This window comes from Pithys albifrons, chromosome 3 (assembly GCF_047495875.1).
Source record: "Pithys albifrons albifrons isolate INPA30051 chromosome 3, PitAlb_v1, whole genome shotgun sequence".
Lineage (NCBI taxonomy): Eukaryota > Metazoa > Chordata > Aves > Passeriformes > Thamnophilidae > Pithys > Pithys albifrons.
Genome location: NC_092460.1, coordinates 48,495,096 through 48,515,601, shown reverse-complemented (window position 1 = coordinate 48,515,601; position 20,506 = coordinate 48,495,096). Strand labels below are relative to the sequence as shown.

The 20,506-nt window shown below is 46.6% G+C and overlaps 1 protein-coding gene across 1 annotated transcript in view; it reads left to right on the top strand.

The window, feature by feature from the left end:
- The first annotated feature begins 15,991 nt into the window (after positions 1-15,991).
- The window catches only part of MYH9 (myosin heavy chain 9), a 71,298-nt gene continuing 66,783 nt past the window's right edge, over positions 15,992-20,506 (top strand). The window contains exon 1 of the mRNA XM_071551686.1: positions 15,992-16,110. The gene's annotated coding sequence lies outside the window, so the exon portion shown is untranslated. The remainder of the gene's footprint in view (positions 16,111-20,506) is intronic.

The following is a 20,506-nucleotide window of genomic DNA, read 5'->3' as shown; positions in this document are numbered from 1 at the left end:
CTGCCTCCTTTTTCCTTCCCTCCCTGGGGTTTTATACTGAGGTCAGGAATGATGGTCACGTCCCCTCCAAGGAATCAACAGCCTGTGGCATTTCCGGTGAGGGTGGCCACGCAACTGAGGCTGCTGGCAGCAAATCCCCCTGCCATGGAGCTGACACGGCAAGAGGCTGGTGTGTCACCGGCACTGCTAAAGGGTGTCAGCCGGGATTTTCCATGGACCGGATGTGCCTGCTGCTTTAATCTCACCTGGAGAGAGTGCCTGGCTGCGGTTCAGCCCCCGCCACGCTCGCCTGACCTCACGGGGTTTTGCAAGCACAGAGTCAGCCCACAGCGGGGGAGCTCGGGGTGATTCAGCCAGGGAGCCTCTCTCCCAGCTGAGTCAGGCTTTATTCCCGCACGTCCATGTCCTGCTGGAGGGGGATATGTCTGTCTGCAAATTGCAGGAGCCCTCACAAATTGGGCCTCCCCAACACTCCTGCCCCTTTCCCCCCCGCCCCAGCCCAGCATCCCGGCCAAAGGCTGGCTCCAGCCGTGGCTGCTTTTTCTTTGTGGTACTGCTGTGCAAAAAACAGCTGCACCGTGTCAGCCCGGCGGGTTGCGCTGCCCTGATAAATGACCCGATTCCGGAGAGCAGGGACGGAACTGCCAATGTACATCTCCCTAGGCTGAGGGGAGGGCAGCAGACAGTCCAGCCACTCTCCGGGAACCTCACTGTGCATCCCATCTGTGTCTCCCACCAACATCGTGTCTCCCACCAACATCATATCTCTTGGTGTCTTCTCTTGCCACTCACACAGCAGCACGGGTAGCACCAGGGTGTTTAAATCCACAATCCCTGCTTTGCAGAAAGGGACAATGAATTCTCTCCAGGTAATAGGCTTGGGGGTGACTGGCAGCATTGCTGGGACTTTGGAAAGACATGGCCAATGTCTTGGAAAAAGGGTCTGCCGAGGCTGAGTCCCTGCAGATGGTGTCCCAGCAAAGATGAAGGAGGGGCAGCCTCCAGCTACTGCCCACGGGGACCCATCAGCAGGCAAGAGCTTAGGCTGGGGACACTAGAAAATGAAATGCTGCCTTACTGGGTATTCTCCCGCCCCCTTTCTGCCCCAGCCTCTGCTGGCTCTGCCCTCTCCCACACGAGGGCAAGGGGATGGGACAGGAAGGCCCTCATTATCCAGAGTTTGCTAATTAGCCGGGAATGTTATCTCCAGCCCAGATGTCAGCTCTGACCTCCCTCTAACCTTCTAGAAATCAAAACAGACGCAACTCTGTTTGTTTTAAAATAAGAAAAATAAGCGTTTGGGGTGAAGCAGGAAAACCTGGCCCTGGGGGTATGGCTGGGGAGGGAGAAGGGCAGGGGACCAGACAAGCCTGGTGCGGTATGCCAGGCTACCGAGCTGAGTGGGACTGGCCACCCTACTCTGGCCAGAGGACAAGGTCCCATGGCTTATGGTGGCTGAACATGCATTTTGGGCCCTCTAACCTATGTCCAAGCAGCAGTGTCCCAACACATCCCATAGGATCCCAGCTGAGACCAGTAGGTCCAGAGGTGGAACTGATTGGGAAGATCAGCTGAGTTTGTATTTTACATCACTGCCTTGCTTTTTGGGGAGTATGAAAGGGTCTCAAAAAGAGATGTTAACCCCTGGAACAACCTTTGCCCTTCAAACCTGACCTGAATGCCTTTTCCTTGTGCCACATAAGGCAGTCCCTGATTTGTTTCAGAATAAAGTAGCCGAGTGACATGAACAGCTGGTGATTCTTGTTCTTGGTTTATAGTAAACCTTGTTTTATTGCTTTTCTGTAATAATTTTCTATAGCTAGGGAGCAAACTCTGCTTGACTCTGATCTGGATCAGACCTTTAAGCACCTCACCCTTGATAGCCCAGATTTGCGCCTCTGTTCCCCATAGCAGACTACATTGCTTTGCTTCCTCTTCTTTCTAAGACCACAGCTCCAGCCTGGAGCTTAAAACCAACTGAGTAAAACTGGGTCTTTACCCAACACCCCTTGTCCTTATGTGTGGGGCATCCAAGCATCCTGGGCTGCAGCACCAAAGCTCCGTATGACAGAGGCTTGATAGCAGTTCTTGCAGTAAAATGAGGAGTGGCTGTGACTGGCTGAGAACTGGCACCCTGGGGCTTTCTCCTGCTGCTGCCTCTGTAGCTGGGGGCAGTCACTGGCCCAGCCTTGGCTCTACCCTGCCCAGTCCATCTCCATCTGTACCACAGGAACAAGACTTAGAAAGTCTTCAGAGAGATATTGCAAAAGGGACTGGTGATTTGCAGTTACTTGTCATTTTGCCACCATATCCCCAAGACAGCAAGCAGGCAAAAGTTTTTTTTTGCCTCCTTTGAAATCACCTGTTGGCTAACTGAGTAAAAGGTATTCTTTTTTATGCTCCGAAGGCCGTGCCTCACGCTCATGACATCAGAGCAGTGATGCATTGCCCTCCAGCAACTTCACCAGAGCAGAACATGATTTCTGTTGTCTTCCAGCCCTAGCTACCACCTGGTACACCCTGTCTCGCTGAGCTTCAGGGTTACTGAAGCAGAGTAATAGCTGAGAAGTGAGTAATCAAGAAGCTACCTGACCAGATTTATACCTGACTGTAAACATCTCCAATGACAATGGGAAGGAGGATCTGTGCCTGCTAAGGTGCAGAGCTGCTGAAGGAGAGAGACAGTGCACAGATGTCCCTAGGACTCAATACAGATGGCACTCACACCATACCTGCTCTGCTCACAGGAACCACCACAGCTCCAGAGATTTAAGTGAATTTGTACCCATTTTTATGACCTAAACTTCTGAGTCACTACTTACCTGAGAGGGAGATGCACAGTCTCCCCATGTGGCACTGTGTACATGCACTGACAGATGCTGGTTCTGTGCGTGCACACCCCAACAAACACACTCACAAAGACTCGAGGTTCTACAAGTGGGCAGAGACACCTGCTTTCCTTCAGAAGGTGAGACAGACCATTCCTCAGGCTGCTTCAGGATGGTTCTTTACATTTGTGAGAGGGACACTAAAAAACTGCAGCAACTCCAGGGAGGAGCATGAAGCTGACCAATGGGGCTGGACCATCTGAGATGTGAGCAGGGGCTGAGGGAACTGGGTTGGTTTGCAAAGGGACAAGAAGGCTTGTGAGGGGGGCTATGGGCTATGTAACTACTGACTTCTACTACCCAAATGGGTGTTAGGTGAAAGGTAAAGCCAGATTGCCAGAGGTGCTCAGTGAAAGTACAAGAGGTAAGAACAGAGATGGTGAAGTTGCCATCCTCAGAGATGTGGCCCTAAGCTGATCTAACAGTAATGTTGGTCCTGCTCCAAGCAGGTAGTTGACCTGGAGACCTCCAACATTACCTCCTGTGCTAAGTGATGCTGTGAATTTTGTAATCCTATTTTTTGGTAGTAGACATCCCTTAATTCAGATACTGATTGCAACCGCTTGCCTGTGGGATGCTGTAAGAACCCCTGTGACCAGCCCCACAGCTGAATGCAACTCATTCATGATATTCCTGGAAAGGAGGCTTTCTGGCCTCTCCCCAGCTTCAATTCCCTCACAGTTTCTGAGCAGCTAGCTGTCTGGCTGCCCATGACTGTGCATTTTCAGCACGTGTGTATCAACCAGGTAATCAAATGGACCAAGGAAATTATCAAACTGGAAACATCTGTCTTTCTTTTATTTCAAGGTTGTTTCCAGCTGGATCAGCTGGCTGTCATCCGAGACTGGCAGTGGGAGTGTGAAAATCAGAGGAGGAAGGAGAACAGCTCTCCTTCAGAGGTTGCTCAGACTTGTGTTGACTTCACACAGTCATCAGTCCCCAACCTTGACCCTTGTGAGGCTGAGGAGGACATGATGTTCCACCTTTGCAGGTTGATCTAACCCATGTCGCTCCTCCTGGGGCAAAGGGTGCACAGCTTCTTGAGCCACAACCAGCCTGCAAGCAGCCAAAGGGTGGTTGTTGTGGTAAGCTCAGGAGAGGGGGGAATCACCTGAAATCACCCCCACAGCTCCTGCCCCCTCTTGAAATATGTGGCTTGAGAACTGTAACAACTCAGTATGTGGTAGGTAAGGTCATTACGTCTGGCAGCTCAGACACTCCTGCAAACTTGGGTGTCCAAAAACTGGTAAGTCTGTGCAGGAGCATTTCACCCAGGCAGCCCCGAGTTTCTGCAAGTTGAACATAGCCACAACTACAAGAATCATGTCATAGAGGAAGCTCTTAACGCCTGTTTCCTCTCATAATACAGAGATAACTGCCTCCTGCAGTGCTAAATATGACTGGTTTTGGTAAAGACTGCTGAGGGCTGGCTCTGTCAGCAAGTGCTTTGTCCTCTGGAAAGCCAGCCTTCCACAGCTCACAAGTGGCACGGCTACCCCTGCCTCCTGCTCCTTCCCAAGTCACACCTGTGTTCACAGAAGGAAGTGGATGCTGTAACATTTTATTTTTTTCCCCCTCCCATTAGGAGAAATTAAGTCACACTAGAGTGATGGTTGTGGGCTTAAGAAGGCCAAAAAAAAATAAAGCTGAAGCCTGAATTCCTGCTCACCATACCCTCCTCCCCATCCTGGCCAACATATGCATGCGGCTTAACTTTTTGTGTCCTTGGTCTAATGAACTCGTGTCAGGAATTTTATGTACATAGCAACCTTATCTGATGACAGTGACATTTTTAGCATGTTTATGTTCTGTTTTATTTGCAACCCATTTCCAGCATAGTTCAACTGGGTGGATTGGACAGGGTTGAAATGCGCAAGAACCCAACACACACACTGGAAACTCAGTCCGAGTTACTGGGAGGCTCTGAGCACATCCATAGGCAAAAGGATCTACAAGAGAGTTTGTGCAGCCGATTTGCCAGCTGCAGCCTTTCACACACTTGGTAGTGTCCAACAAGCAACACTGGGGGGCCGAGGGGAGGGTTGTTTGGTTTTCCTTTCTTTTTATTTCCGGTTCTCAGTACTAGTACAACCAGATGGGAATAAGTTTCCCACATCAGCTGCGGGGGGCTCTCCAATCCAGCGCTCCCAAATACCCACAGCATTACAAATGCAGACATTTCTGTTTCACCACAGCTCCAGCTAGTAGGAGGTATGGGGAGAAAGGGCGTTTTTTAATCTGAAATTTGAACAGCTGGATTCAGCGAGGGTTCCCAGGGTTTTTCCCGGGAAGGAGGTCAGCATCTTGTGCAGGGAGATAGCCTGGGAGCAAGCATTAGCAGTGCCCCTGGAGGCTCCACCTCCGCAGCTCTGGCCCGACTGGAGCGCTCTTGCCCTTATAAGGCTGCGGTTGTCGCAAGGAAAAAGAGCCATAAATAGCTGTATGATTGTTACCTGCTTCGCGCTTCCCAAGTCAGACTCTTCCTGCCTGCAGCTTCCAGCACTCCCCTCCCCACTTTAGCTCCAAAAGGGCAGCGTCTCCCATGTCTCTGCTCATGAGTGTGCAAGTCCAGGTAATGAAGTCCAATTTGTCAGGTGCTCTGCCCTGCAGAATTCCTTATCTTGGCCTATTCAAAGTGCGGAAAGCCTCCTCCTGTCTGGGACTGTTCATGTGCTTTACAGAGTGCTGAGAGAGGAGGGCACATCTCCGTGTCTTTCTTCAGAAAAGCCAGAAGTTTCTTTAGTTTGAAGGGTGGCACTTTCATCCTTCAACTGCAAGTGTATGGACACGGCAAGGTGTTGGAGGAGAACGAAAAACAGTAGAGCAGGGCAAAATGAGACACTAGCAGAGACAACAAGCAGCCCCATGCAAGATGTTTCTGTTTGCTTCTTTTCCAGGGTGTGAGATCCACACCTAAATGCAGGGCAGACCTTGCTGTGTCCTGGAAGGAGAAGCTTACCATGATGAGTGGGTCGCGCAGCAGCAAAGTCCAAGACCAGCAATCAGGAGACATGGTGTATCTGTCAGACAATTATTTGCCAGTTTCTGATGTGATTGAATTTTACTCATTCCCCCTTTTCAATTTTTCACTAAGTAATTAAGTAATTCATTGTCAGAGCATATTTTAAACACTGACTCTCTTGGTTCCTGTCTTAGACCCAGCACACACTTCCCAAAAGTTTCCTGTGGGCCCCATCTACAGCAGTTTAACATTTTGCCATCTTACGTGCAGTAGCTCTGTGCTGCCATGGGGTCCTCAGTTCCCTGACCTGCCTGGTCAGCCAGGGTAGTACCTGTACCTGCCTCCTGCAGGCATTGAGGCCAGTCTCAGCCTTTCTTCACTTGTGATCGCTCTATCACACTGAGTTTATCTGGTCTGTTTGAACTTGAAAGCTCTTTGGGGAAAGCAGCAGGAGCTTATCTTGGCTTCAGAATCAGTCTGTGCTACTGCAACACAGTGAGAAGGGAAGACTATGGTTTGATGTGTAGCAATAAGGGGGGAATGGCTATCTTCACTAGGCTATCCACAGTCTCTTCCAGAGAGGAGAGGCAAGTTCCCAATAAGAAGTGCTATGCTTGGGAAGCTGCCACTAAGAATTATGAGTTTTCCCCTAGACAGTCTTTTCCAGGTCTGCTGGCAGGCTGGGAGACACAGACCCAACTGGGAATGTAGCTTGCGCTACTATTTCCGCAGTCCCACAGAGATGTCTCTCCCCTGCTTTCTGGCAGCTCCTGAGACACAAAGGCAACTTATGCTTCAATATCTGGTGCCTCCTACATTGTAAAGGTCTCGGGCAAACAGCACTATCACAGGTGACAAGAGAAGTGTGACGCTGGCCGGAGACTGAATCATAACATGCTTCTCCCAGTTCCATGGGTTCAAGTGCCTCGCTCGACTTTTCTCCAGAAATTAATCAGAAAACAAGATTAGAGAGCAGCAGCATGGAAGGTTTCATGCCAACGCAGGGTGGAAAATTTAACATTAAGATGGCAGTTGTCCTTATAGTACAGTTTTCCATCATTGGGATTGCCTCTTTTTGAGGCAGAAAGGCTGCCCCAAGCCCTTGGGTTTCCTCCTTCCCTTGCCAGGAGGCAGAGGGAGGAGGAGGGGTACCAGTGCCAGGGACAGCTCCGTGCCAAGAGGTGAGGTCATTGCCATCAGGACCAAGCCTTGGCAGGGAGGAGGGCAGGGGCCGCTCCCTTCCCAGCTGTTCTGTGTCTCAGAGTCTGAGCACATGCTGAGCAGCCAGCCAGGACACCAACAGGCAAGAAGATGTCCTATGGGCCAAGCAGGGCTGTCTTTTTAAAGCAAACTTTGCTTTGCAAATGGAGTGGATGGAGAGGGTCTGGAGGAATTACAGCCCCTCTCACTTTCCTCTGCTTTCTCCTCCTGTGGGGGTGAGGGTAGCAATCATTTCAGGGCACACAAACCCTAATGACATTTTTCCCATGCCCGGGCATTTACACGCAAGAGTCACTTCCAGGGGATCATAATCTGGATTTTCAGTTTTAAAGGGGACTTTATAGTGAGCTTAAAAGACCTTGGTCTCCTGTATCCTGAAGAAGCACAAAAAAGCCATCTTTAAGTGTTTCTAATTATACCTTTTTTCCCCCTCCTGTTTCACATATTTTCCTGCTTGTTTTTTTTTCCTTTTCTCTGCTGCTAATTATAAGACTAATTTTAGAAATTAGTCTTGTCCACTATGGAAACCTAATAGAAAATTAGTAAAAATGCAATAGCATGAAAATGAAAGTAAGCCTGGGGAAAGGTAATTGTTTATAACTGAGGGGGTTTATTAACTCCTGTGCCTAATTAACACAATACAAAGGGGACCCTTTGTTGAAACTTCCACACCCTGCTTTCTCAATTAAGGTACAAGAGAGATCATCATAAAAAGAGCTTGGAGACATCTGGTATGTCCCCTAGCAAAGCCAAGCCTGATTTAACATTCCTTAAACTGAGAAAAAAAAAATAAAAAATTTTAAAAACCCATCCAAACCCCCAAACCCAACAAAATGAAACATATGCATACCTTCCTTTTCTGCATAAGATTCTTTTTTTCCCCATGTAATGTAAAGCTTTTTCTCATGAATTTCTAGTAGGAACAAAACCCCTTAAATTATGATCCTCATTGCTGATGTGTTTTTAGCCCACAGGAAAAAAGGGCCGGGATGATTATTTTCAGGGTTATGATGGCTGGTAGGAGAAACTTTGCAGGAAAGCTGAATCATCGGGTGAGCATCTTGTTTTCATCTTTTTGTATTTTCCTATCCCACATCTAAGGGGTGGCTTATGAAAATTCAAAAGGCTTTTATACATGTACATTCCTCTATGAAGAGTCAAAGAATTATAGGCCTTTGCACTGTCTCACAATTAGCTGCAAACTAATGTACAGGTGTGTGTTTCAAGTTCAGTGTTAGATGCAGCTGTAATCAGGAGAGTGGTAGAGTAGTAAGAGGCTTAAGGATGCTTTAACTCCATGTATAAACAGAAAAGAGGAGGGAGTGGACAGGATTTACCACAGGTTAACTATCTTGCCCCACTGGGTAGAAGAGAGCAGAGCTACCTTATTTCATGCTTTAGATTTGTGTCATGCTCATGTTTGTAACTCAAAGTCCAAATGTTATCTTCCACAGAAAATCTTTTAATCTCTTTTTTTTTTGTCCTTGGGCTGGTGCAAGAAGGCAGAACTGCTTGCAGGACTCCTTACACCCTGGTTTATGGAGGAATTTCAGAAGTCCCTATGTCCTCTGTCCTCTGGGTTTGATTCCTCTAATGCTTTCCTGTCTCTCGGTAGCTGAGAAATATTGCAGAGCTGGTGCAAGCCTGGGCAGCTCAGTATCCTGCTGCTCCTCAGTGGGCTATTGATTTTTGACAGGAATTGGTGTGTTATGAAAACACATAGGATGCCCAGTGAGTTACTTTCTTTGTTCCAGAATATTCCCAGGAAATGATGGTCTGATAAATGCGAAAGAAGGTGACTGTGTTAGATGGAGCTTGTCTTCACGTCACCTAAAGGTGGCTTCCCACAGCGATGGCATGTCATGTATCTCTGTTTGTAATTTCTCACATCCTACAAAGCTAATGCCCCAGTAAATCCTAGTGAATTTTCTGCTTTCTGAGTTGGCACTGCCAGTTCAGTTTCCTGGTCCATTCACCTGACCCAAACATGGGGCTGAGAATAAGGGTAATGCACAGATCTTTGTGCCCATTTTCTACATTGGTCCATATGTTCCCAAAGGCAGAGCAGACTGGCAAAGCTGTACAGAACAATCCATGCTGACAGTGGGAGGCTGGAGAAGCTGGGAGAATTGAGGAGGCTCTCAAGGGAGCAGGAAGAAGTCCCAAATGTGGGAGGGAATCTTGGCAGAAATGAAAGGGGGGTTGTTGAGCAAAGCATGCACTGGCTCCAGATGCACAGAGCTTGCAATATGTTACGCTGAGAATCTGTGGGTGTGTTTATAAGACCTGCCACTGACTTACAGGCACAAAGGATGTAGCCTCCTCTTATCAGAAAAATATGGGCTTCAGCTTTGCAGAAAAGAGAGAATAAATGCTTGCATGACTTCACATCGGGTCTTCTTTCTGGTTGTAGCTCAAGAGAACGGTCCCAAAGTTTGGCTTTAACTGTACTGACTTCGGTTTCTGGCAGACAAAAGTGGTGCCTTTAACTGGGGCAGGCTATAAACAAGTTAGTTACCCTGCAGTTCCCACAACAAAGCTACAATGAGAATCTGGATGACTTTCTACAACACTGGAAAAATCCCTTGCTCCTAGCATCTCTTGGGCATACTGAAGTATTTCAAGCTAGTTTCACTTTGTCCTCAACCAGCTTCCCGGAATGAGAACCACAGAGCCACTTCATTTGAGCAAATATTTGGCCTTGATTACTATTGCAGGCTGAGCCCAAAAACAAACAGCGAACATGGGGTAAGCTGAGAGGGACCATTAATGGAGAAAAAGCTCACACAGTAACCTCAGGAGGCTGAAAGTAGGGACACTGTCATGTTTCTTTGTAAGGAGGCAGGAAAAAAATGGGAGACTAAATTCCTAGTGGGAGAGGAAGAGGGAAGCGAACATCCATTTAGATGCGTTTTGTTTAGAGATCTGTTGAAGGTGACTGATGCTGAAAAGCAATTAAAACAATGAATAAAAACTCTGAAGTAGTTAAGTGCTGTCACTTTTATATATTCTCTGAACTTAGCCCTGTTTTTCAGATATCATAGTCATTCTGCTACTGAAATGTTGGTTTTGTGAAGACGTGGCCCAGCCTGAGACCTATGGAAGAAAAAGAGAAGCAAAGGTGGCATAAAGCTCTCCACAGCCCTACCTTATCAGGAGGAATTAAACAGCATTGAGGTGGATTGGTCAGTCTCTTTAAAGTATATTTTCCTTATCAGTACCTCACCCAAACTGGGCAAGTCATAAGCGTGACAGGTGCAGGGTGACAGAGGGGCTGGGGAGGGATGCTGTTCTCCTTTCAGCTTATCCTCTGCTAAAAACAATGCCCCCAGGCCCTTCTAAACTCGGGAATCTGAAGCATTTCTTACCTCCTCTGAGAAAGAGAGAAGGAAAAGGAGGTATTTGAGATGTTAATAAAGGCTCTTTAGCAATTTCTGTACCAGGGAACTGTGGGGCCAGGGCACACAAGCCTAAAATTGCCTGCATTGTACTTGCAGAAGCACCTAAGGTGTGACAGATTGTGCAAAAATTATTGTTTTCCACAGGGAAAAAAAAAAGTTACCAAACTTTTTAAAGGAAGGTCACAGGATGTTTTCTGGTGGCACTTTGGACAAGTCTGGGTAGGCCCAAGGCAGGAAACTCAGACTCCGAATCACAGTTTTGGGACAAAGATACTTTTGCTGGATGGCTTGTGTTCCTATTGGCCTTTTTGTACAATGATTTTGGATGCTACCTTTTTTAAATTTAAAGCTGAATAGAACACAGTGAGCAGCAAGAGAACAGGGCTAGAGGAAACCATGTTTGGAAGGGGACATAATGAACTGAAAAATGTCTGTTACTTAGCATTATGTTTCTATTTAAATGGCAAAGGTACCTCTTGGAGGTAAGGAGCTCTGGGCCATTATTCTTAGTATGTCAGATCAGGAGTGTGGTGTCTGTAACCATGCCAAATGGAGTTGTAATCTCATCTCAGGGACTGGAGGAACTCACAAGCTCCAAGAAGAGTTTTCTTCTGCCTAGGACAGAAGGTTTCCTTTAGGTGTGTTTCTGAGAATACTTCCGTGATTTCAGTCACAGCACAGCTGTTTGATAACCTGCTTCCCCAATAAAGGCCCCATCTACAAAATGGTGTCACTCCCATTTTATTGAAAGGAGGGACTCTGGCATGTGATAACTATACTTACTGCACTACTTAACTAATGGGTAGAGATGGTGCCTCTGTATGGTATCCCAAATGATCAGAGATACTGTATGTAAATGTTTTGTTTTTCACCTGCAGATTGTCTCATTAATGTGTTAAGAAAGTAAAAACATGTTCCTCTTTTACTGAAGCTGAAGCAAGAACCACAAAGAGGGAGCAGGAGTTCAGCAGGTTGTTCACATGGGACTGTGTGGGTGGAGGGTTGGGGAGAGGTGAAAAATAGAATAACTGTTTTAAATGCTAGAGTATGCCAGGTACAGCTCCTCTCTTCCTCCCCAGTCTTGGGGTGCACATATATATTTCCCTCTTAAATTTTCTCCATCAGCAAAGTCAATTTAAAAGACTCCTGTCACAGCACCTGAGTTTAATCCCTTCAGTTGTGATGTATCTCTCTCTGGGCCTATAAACTAGATCAGTGAACTGATATTTTTTCTTGACCTTCTTTTCTAACTGTTCTTCAGTGATCCAATATCCAACATGACTTTTTAAACATTTTCAGCATTACCACTGGAGCAGTGGTAAGCTATGCTACAGCACTCAAAACAAATGGCTAGTGGGAGAATAGACAACACCATAAACCAGCTTTGGTGATGAAAAAGACACAATGGAATTACACCCTGACATATGAAAGCAGGCCAATTAAAATGTACCTTTTCCACAGCCATGCCAGAAGTTGGCTGGTCCTGCTAAGGATAACATCATTCTGTAAGAACAGGGGCTACTCTCCTCCTAAAATCTGCTCCAGGCTGCTTCCGAGACAGCTCACTGGGCCACGTTTCCCTTAGAGATCCTATGACCACGTGCACCTTGGGGTAAACATCACTTGCTTGCACTCCTTCCACATCCCTTAAGATGGTTCTCCACCTTCTACACTCTCACAGTTTGGATGTGGCATTTGTTAAAGGAGCAGAACAATAAAGAACTGGAATAAAGGGAAAAGGAAGTTATGTGCTAATAGATGGTGTCTAAATTGCAGACAAATTTCAGGTTGCTCAGAGGCATGAAGTCCACAGACATACGTGGCTTTCTTCTACAGTCCTACCTCCAAAGAGTCATTTTCTTTTGCTACAAAAGTTCTCATCTGCATTTATAGCTGCTGCTTTGTATGTGTACATATTAAAGCCACTCCAGAGCTGCTTTTCTGAACATTCTGATTATGAATCTGCCCTGTATCGACTCATGTTTCAAGCTTTTGCAAAAGCAGAGCTGAGGCTTCTTAGCAATACCAGATTGTGACATTCTCCAGATCTATACGTGTGCGGTTTCTGTCTAAAGCCACTGTGGTTAGCATTTAGCAATGTGACTTCTCCAATGAAGTAAACACCTTTTTTGTCTCTGTCACTCTTCTTGTTTCACCCTCTCAAGCTTGTCAGTAAGAAACTCGTTTTTGAAACGATTTTTTTCTGCCCTGCAAAGCACTGGAAATTATTCCCCAAAAGGAACTGAGCCACTTTATCTGTCAGATATCAAATCTCCCTGTGTTTATGGTTGATCACAGAAGTGCAGGCTTCTCCCAGGGGTTGCTACTCTACAACAAACCTAAGCAAAGTTTGTTTGCAACAAACTTAAGTCCAAACTGGTCATTTGTCTGGTGTGTAGTTAAGGCCAGGAAAACGAAGAGGTATCTCTGGATGCTCAGCTTAAGAGATTTGTTTCCCTCTAGAAATAGTACAGTACCATTAATTTACGCCCATCAAACTCTCAAATCTCTCTGCTGTTGAGATGTTTTTCAGAATTCAGTGACCATCACAGGTTTGTTCTTCCAAAGGATGCTGGCTTGCAAACACTGATGGAAAATGTAAGTGAAGTTGATCAAAAGGATCCACATAAACATTCTGTGAAATTACAAAACAGATGTACAAAATCAGTGTGATAGCTTTTTTAGTTATACTTATTTCTCTCTGAGGTGTGTCCCCCTTCCAGGGTAACTTCCTGCCAACAAAAACCTGTCACACCTATTTTCAAAAGTAATCAAGCTATAGAAAACAGACATTTAAAATCTGACTCGCCCCAACTAAGGCACATCTGAAAATCTGACCGTGAGGCAGAATACACAGAATTTCCTAAGAGGGTGGGATGCACTTTTTATGAAGGGAAGGGTGTTGTAAACCTGCATCAATCTTTGTTCTGAACCCAATTTTGATACTTTACTGCTGAAACCATGAAGAAAGTTTTCATATCAATTAAACAGGAGTGGGACCAAATTCTCAAATTTATATATATAAAAAAGCCAAACCTTAAGAAGGCAATCTAGCCTGACCTTAGCCTCAGATCTTGGCATCAGGAAGAACAGAGCACAAATGCAAGTGTGATACCCAGTTAAAAATAAAAAACCTAAAATGTCCAGTATCATAGGCCTTTTTATGCCTGCATTTCATGCTTGCAGTCATTATCTTTTATTTCCAATATTACTATTGCTGTCACTTCATTTTGCCTTTTATATTTGCTTTTCCAGGTAGAATCTGCTACTTTTCCTCCTTTAAAAGCTCCATTTAGACTTGATACCAACTGCTTTCCTTCGTTTACCTTTCCTTTCTCAGACACTTGGCTGATGATGCAGCCTCTAATGTTCTTAAAAAGCTTTGATATATGTAGTTTGCTCCACTATTCATATTCTGCTTCATTTTTGTGGGAGAATTTAAAACCCTGTTGTTCAGCCAGTAAATATCCTTTCCATATGTTGGTCACTTTTGTTCATGGCTCAATAGGAGTCACTGGATCGTTTGGCCATAGAATCATGGAATAGTTTCGGTTGGAAAAGACCTTAAAGATCATCCAGTTTCAACCCCCTGCCATAAAGCAGGGACACCTCCCATTAAACCAGGTTACTGAGAGCTTTGTCCACCCTGTCCTTGAACACTTCCAGAGATGGGGAATCCACAGCTTCTCTGGGCAACCTCTGCCAGTTCCTCAGCACCCTCACAGTAAATCCAAAGCTATCTGGTTATGCAGGTATCTGGCAGTCACAAGTCCAGCTTCCTTTCGTTTTCTGCCTTGAAGTACTAGTGAAGACCTACCCTGTATGTTCCCTTCTCACTGCCAAATTCTCATTTCTATTTTGCACCTGTATTTACATTTGTCACCCTCGTCCCCTCTGACAGGGATACTTCTGTGTCCCTGATAGTCAGCTGTGCAACCTTTCAGTGATTTCTCCCACAGCCTTTTGTGTCCTGAAATACAAAGGTCTGGCATTGTTTCCAAACTGCTGCCATGAGTATTTCAAAGCCTGAAGTGTTTCACTTGGACAAGGAATGTTTACTTTAGGCACTTCTCTACTAAGGTCCCTTCAAGCTTCTCTAACTTGATTTGCCTCTTCTACTTGTAGCTGTCATTGGTAAATTTCACCTTGCATTTTGTCACTGGCACCTACACCTGCAAACGTGCCCTCCTTGTACAAAGTAGGAAGTCACAAAGGAGAGGAACCTTTTATTTCTGCATGCTTGCAAAATGTGCAGTAAAACTTATCTGCCTGTCCGGATCCAACACACGGGCTTAGATATGCTGTACTCTTTTCAAACGGACTTTGGTCTTGCATCTTCACTACTGCTTCCTCCTTTTACTCATCCTGATGTTGCAGCAAATGCAAGGAAGCAGAATTACACTGCCTGCCTTTTCACACCTCTGTGTTTCAGCATGCCTTTTTAAATACATTTTAGGCCTCCACAAACATATGTACTGGTTGTTCAAATGTCAGGGACTGCTTATTTCCACGCTTCTGCTTGCCTCAGTTCTGTTCCTTGAGTCCAGAGAAAGGCAAGGAAGCTGGTGAAGGGTCTGGAGCACAGGCCTTATGAGAAGTGGCTGAGGGAGCTCTGGGTGTTTAGCCTGGAGAAGGCTCAGAGAAGACCTTACTGCTCTCCACAGCTGCCTGAAGGGAGGTTGTGGTGAGCCTCTTCTCTCAGGCAACCAGCGACAGGATGAGAGAATATAACCTCAAGCTCAGCCAGGTTTAGCTTGAACATTAGGAGGAATTTTCGCACAGAAAAGGTGATTCGATTTTGGAATGGACTGGACTGTCCAGAGAAGTGGTGGAGTCACTATCCCTGGAGGTGTTTAAGGAAAGAATGGACGTGGCACTCAGTGCCCTGGTCTAGTCGACACGGTGGGGTTCGGTCAAAGGCTGGGCTCGGTGATCTTGGAGGCCTTTTCTCACCTAATTGATTCTGTGAAACGGAATTCTGACTGGGATCTTCCCTTTGCGGATATTCTGTACTAACAAGACAAGAGAGTCCAGCGGGAACTCCTTGCCCAGGACACCTCCCAGCCACCACTTCGAGGACTTCTCGCACGGCCGCCGGGTCCGCAGCCCATGGACCCGCATTCCCAGCTCCCGGCCCGGCCGCACCCGCTGCCCTCGGCAGGAGCAGAGGCCGCCAGCGCCCTCCCGGCGCGGGGCATTGTGGGGGCGGCGCGGCGCGGGGGGTTGTGGGGGCAGCTGGGCACGGCTCTCCGCGGGCGGAGCGGAGCAGACCCCGGCCCTGCCCCGCGGTGTGCGGGAGAACCCCGGACCGCGCCGCCCGCCCCTCCTGAGCGACCCAGGGCGGTGGCCGCGGGGCCGGGCGGGGAGGGCGGGGCCGGGCGGTGCTAACGGCCCAACCGCCGCTCCGCACCCGCGCGCTGGGGCGCTGCTCTGATTGGCCGCTGCGGCCGTCGCTCTGCGGGTCCGGCGGCGCCATTGGCTGTCGGCGCGCGGGGGGGCGGGGCGGCAGTGCCGGCGAGCGAGCGGCGCTCGCGGTGCCGCGGGAGGAGCCGCAGCCGGAGGACGCCGCACTCTCGCCGCGAGCAGCGCAGCCGCCACCGCCGTGGCGTTTCCCTCCCTTCGCCGTAGCCGGGCTCAGGTGAAGCCGGGCGGGCGAGGCGGTGGGCGCGGGTGGCTCCGGTTTGCCCCCCTGGCGCCGCGCTTTTCTCTTTCCTTCCCTCCCTCGCCGGGTTTGGCGCCTCTTTGTCCGGCCGGGCGAGAGGGCTGCGCTGTCCCGCCGCTCTCCTCCCCCGTCCCCGCGGGTCCTGCCGTGCCCGGGGTGCTCCCCGTGTCCCCCCGCTCCTCGGGGCCGTGTGTGCCGGTCGCGTTGTGCCCAGGGAGTTCCCGCTCTCCCCCCGCAGCTGAGGTGGGTGGTTGGCGCTCTGCTCACCGCGCCGGCCCCTGTGCCCGCCCTGCCTCCCTCCCGCCGGTCCGTGTGCCCCGGGCCGGCCCGCGGGGCAGCGGGCAAGGGGCGGCGGGGTCGCTGTCAGCGCCCCGCCTGAGTCACGGGCTGACAGCCCTGCTCAGACACCGCCATGGGCTTGGCTTCCGCCCGCCCGGCTCCACTTCCTCGTTCGGTTTGGGCCGGGAGAGAGGGAGGGAGGGAGAAGGGAGGGAGTGACAGGGCAAGATGAAGCTTGCACTGAGAGCTCTTGCAGATAGCTTGTGCTTTCGGGCATCACCTCCAACCGAGTAGTAAAAGTTCTCCGGCGTTTAGTGGTATCCTGACGTGCCTGTCCTCCGTAGTGTGGAAAGTAACGAGTTTCGGAGCCCCCGAGGGTGGCGCCTGCCCAGTGGGTTTAATGAGGATTGCTCCTAATTTGCCTAAACACGGGGTGAAATGAGTTGTAAGGGAATAACACGCTTCTGGTAATAAAGGGGAATTTTTCAGAAGTAAACTTTATTGGTCAGCAAGATTTACATGCAGTGACTGTTAAATTTCATTTTTCTTTTCCTCTCTACGGTTCCTTTGCTTCGCTTTTGTTTTTCTCTTTAAACACTGTTGGTCCTCTTCATCCTTTTTCTTTCATAGGTTTTCTTTCCATGTCCTATGTCATGATGCCCTGAGCCAAACTCCATCTGAGCAGACCAAGAAATTAAACTTTTCTTCTAAGTGAGCAGGTCTTCCTAAAATGAATAATCTCTCAAGTAATGCATAAAAAATTTGTGTTTCAAACTAGTAAAGATATTGTAGTAGTCTGCAGGCCAAAGTCTGTCTATGATTTCTCTGCCTCTGCCCTTCCCTGAAAGGAAATACAGGGTAACTTGCATGGAGGCTGTTGAACCGTGGACTGGGAGATGAAATTACACATATTTAACTCGTGTATACATCTCCTGTCCATAAGGTTAGTTATGGTGAAGTTTTAACTTCAAAGTAACAGCCCTTTAATCAGTTATTGCTTGTGTAAATTGCTTTGAAATGAGTCACAATGTGACCAAGTTCACTTATTTGATGGCATTCCACTGAAAGTGGTGAATCAGGGTACAGATATGTATTAACTCAGAGATGCACTGTCTGCTCTGTACTGCTGTAGTGCTCTCTCCCAAAGTTTAAATGAGATAAATAAATATTTTTGTAATCTAGAAAGTTGTAATGAGGGGAAAACAATTGATAAATGTAAGTGGAACAGCCTTTAGCACTGCAGAGTTTTCAAGTTGTTAATCACAATTGCCAAAACTGTATAAACACAAGATTGTGTGCTAATCTGACCTTGTAAAAATAACTAGAATGAAATCATGCAACAGTTCCACGATGCTCCGTGTCATGTGGAAGTATTTAAATTGAGGTTTTCCTTCCTGATACCTTTATTAATTGCACTTATTCATCGGGTGTGCACTGTCTGTCTGGAGGGGGACAGGCAAAATTTTCTGTAACTCTAAGGTAGCTGAAATATTGGTATTTACTGACCTGAAACATCAAAGTGAGTATGACTGGCACCAAGCTGGCGAGTTATGTGATTCTTTTGGGAATATGGTGTCATCTCTTGATTGCTTGACTTGTATAGACAAGATCTGATTTTGGAAGATCTCTGTAGAAGCCTCTTCGACCTCAGTGTTAGCTCTGCTGGGCAGTCTGTGTTTGTTTCTGTATAAACAGGAAGACTCAAAAGTCAAGTTCTGTCTGCCCCAGAAGAATGAGTGTAGCAACTGAAGACCTTTCATTTGACTTTGCATAGATTGTTAGGATATTTCTGCCCTGGTTCTGGATTGATTTTTTTTTCTTTCAAGTTATTCTTGGGAAAAAGTTGCCAGGGTTATAATTTCATCTGAAAAGATAAAGAATAAGCTGTTTTAATTATTTCCTCTGGGTAGATTTTGATGTGCTTCAGAATGTTTCAAGACAACAAATAGCTTGTGAGAGCCACACGTATTTTGAGTGAGTCTAACTCATGAGTAATGGGAATAACAGTGGAAAAAAAACTTGTCAGTAAAGTTGTAGGAAAAAAATCGAAGAATTTCTCACTTAGGGGGCTGAAATAAACTGTGTTGTCTGGCACATTATTTTGGTATTATACAAAATGTTGGAAAGTGTTCAAACTGTGTAGTGAGTGGTAGCTCTACTACTCATCTTTGAGTTAAAAACTGCAGTGGAGTTTTGCCACAGGTGCTTAAATCTTTTTGCAACAGTTCTTGGCACTGCAAATGTATCTACTACAAATTTGGGACTTGCATTTACTACTGAACAAACTATCTTGAAAAAACTATCATGAACCGTTTTGTCTTGGAAAATCTCTAAAAATAATGTACTAAACGTTTGCAATTAATAGTTCACAGTTTAGTCTTCCTGTTGAGTATTCACATGTAGGTAGAAGGGAGTGGATGTACATCCGGTGCTAACTATGTGAAAATAAACTTCAGTTGTACTTGGAGATTAGTCTGTCTGTACCCAAAACCTGAGGTTTGGTTCTGTTGATCTCCACAATACTGAACAGAAGAGACAGGAAGCATGTCAGAGGTGTTGTGGTTTCTGAGCTGATTCTACTCAAGGCCTGTTCCTTGCCCAGATTTATGTCACTTATGCATTGGTGTGACTCTAATAGGGTGAGATTATAATGGACCCTTGGGAGGTACAGGAACCCACCTAGTTAATGCAGAGTTTGCTGAAAGGGGAAGTCAAAGGTAAGGTCATCTTATCCCCCACCTCTGTGTTCTACATTTCCTTTTTTGTGTGGAGCTTCGGGTTACTGGGTGATGTGCTGGAGTTAACTGATGACTACAGTGCGTTTTAGAGGCTCACAGTTAACATGCTTCTACTAAAAGGTGTCCAGAATTTTAATCCTCAGTGTATGATTTAATATATTTCTGTTGGTTTGACTCAGTAGTGCAGTCAGTGCCCTCTAACATACATTTTCTGCCTTTGATTTCTTGTATAAATATCTTATTAGTCTTTGTTTTCTTAGTTTATAATTGAGGCAGAGCTGTTTGCATGTTAAGTAGAGAAATTGTATGCCTGACGTTGAGTCTTCTGTGGTTGGAACAGAACCACAGTAGCCGAGGATTGCCTACAGCAGCATTGTTTTTGCTGGCAGTTGCTCTGCTGTAATGGTGGCTTGGTGACCTTGTACCTTAAATTGCTTTTCGGTTTAAGGACACCATCATTTTATGGTGGAGAAAGAGATGGAAAGCAGCAACCTGATTTTAATAGAGTGCAATGAGACAGAAACACAAATGCAGCTTCTGCCCTGGATGCCAATGCAAACGGGTGTTGTCCCACTGTATGAAATGCATCAGTTTACAAGGTCATCTTAATTATAGTTTATCCGCTTCGCTTTTTTCTTCAGTGGCTGTGAGAACTTGTTCCCAGTACTTGAAGTGATAATCTCGACACCAATTTGTCTTGCAGTCCTGGGTTACTGAAGTGGCTTAACACCTTCGGATCACATTCCAGCCCATTCCTGTTCGGTGTAATGGTCTAGTCCCTGTTTTCAGTTAATGGCCCTTTGGCCTGTTAGTGCTCATCACAGGACGTTGCCTTTCTAAGCATCCTAAAAAGTCTAAAGAAATGGTAGTGGCTACAATTTCCCAGTGCTGGCACTGTGATTCCATTGTATGAAACTTCTGGAGATAGTACTGCTAAATCCTGCCCTTTCTAAACATACCAAAGTGGAAACTGTAAAATTGATCTAGTGTACTTGTCTACTGCAAATTATTTTTTGTAGAAGTATTACAAATGTATTGCTGCTGGTTGCAGAGAAGTATAATGAAATGTAATTCTGCATACTGTGAGTTGACTCTGTGACCTTTTTATGAAATTTCTGCCTCTTGAGTTTTGTACATAGGGTTTGGATTCTGCTTTTCTTCATGACTAGGAATTTCAATTTCTCCTAATGACTGTATACTGACTCTACTGAGAGGCATAAAGAAAACCACATGGATGAGAGATTTCAGTAAAGCTAATAAGCTAATAATTAATAGATTGAGGGAAATGTCACTTGGGAATCTGGAACATAAAGTCTTCTTAACTGATAAATACTTCCATTCATCAAGAACTACCA